A 1350-nucleotide genomic window follows, 5' to 3' on the forward strand; every position below is an offset into this window, starting at 1 on the left:
TTCCTTTATGCTCAGAGAATATTTGATCATTTTGTCTTAATAATCTGTAGTTCATACATGTGTGGTGATGGAGGGCGTCTGAAATTAGCCTCTTTGGTTCTGAAACATTTCTGACTTTAAACATCTTGTCATGTTTTGTTGTAAATAAAACTTTGTCCATTGTGATTAGAAAATCTTTGAAAATGGAAAAGTTATCCCAGTTTTCCTGAACTCTGGGTTGTGCTGACAGAAATGGTGGTGTGAGTGCAGAACTTCATGGTATAAGAGTCGGTTCTGGTGTCCAACCTGTTTGACATGTTATCCAGCAGAGGGCAGCACCAGCAAACACCTCAAAGCAAATGAGACCTGGAATTAATCTGAACTAATGACGCAGAAAATAACCACCTTAAAGTTGTTTCAAAGAAAGATTAAAGTAGAATAATGTCAAACATGCAGCATTTTATTTTCATTGTTATTTACAGAAGTTACAAATATTTTAACACACCTCCTGCACCAGGACGCCTCCTCGCGTAGTAGGCCCCCCCACGCAGCAGAACACCTATGCAGTGAGCGTCCTTGTGCAGCAAGTGCAGTTCGCCACCTATTACACAGTACTCCTCTTGGTGCAGCAGGCCCCCTGGTGCAGCAGGCCCCCTGGTGCAGCTGGCCTCTGGGCGCAGTAGGCCTCCATGTGCAGCCCGCCTCCTGGTGCAGCAGGCCTCCTGGTGCAGCAGGCCTCCTGGTGCAGCAGGCCTTCTGGTGCAGCAGGCCTCCTGGTGCAGCTGGCCTCCTGGTGCAGCAGGCCTCCTGGTGCAGCTGGCCTCCTGGTGCAGTAGGCCTCCTGGTGCAGCATGCCCCCTGGTGCACCTGGCCTCCTGGTGCAGCTGGCCTCCTGGTGCAGCTGGCCTCCTGGTGCAGCTGGCCTCCTGGTGCAGCTGGCCTCCTGGTGCAGTAGGCCTCCTGGTGCAGCTGACAGCCAACCGACTTCATTAATTACTGCAGGACCAGTAACAGCATTTAGCTTCAATGCACATATAATACGTGAAACAATCCAACAATCTGAATCTTGCCTACACATATTACATTCATGCCAACATGAGTTTCCATCAGCTTTTGAGCTGGTTGAGCCTATATACATGCAAATAACATCAGCTTTAGCAAATTACCTTCAAAGTTTGCTATGTAGAACGACAAATGCTATTTAAATCCTTTTTAGATTTTTATGTATTTTGCTTGTTCTATCATGGTGGAGATGGGAAGAGAAATGGAGTAGGAGTTATCCTAAAGGAGGAGTTTGTTAGGAGTGATGAGGAGGTAAAAAGAGTTTCAGATAGAGTGATGAGTCTAAAGATAGAAATGGAGGGTGTCATG

Source organism: Oryzias melastigma, linkage group LG3 (assembly GCF_002922805.2).
Source record: "Oryzias melastigma strain HK-1 linkage group LG3, ASM292280v2, whole genome shotgun sequence".
NCBI lineage: Eukaryota > Metazoa > Chordata > Actinopteri > Beloniformes > Adrianichthyidae > Oryzias > Oryzias melastigma.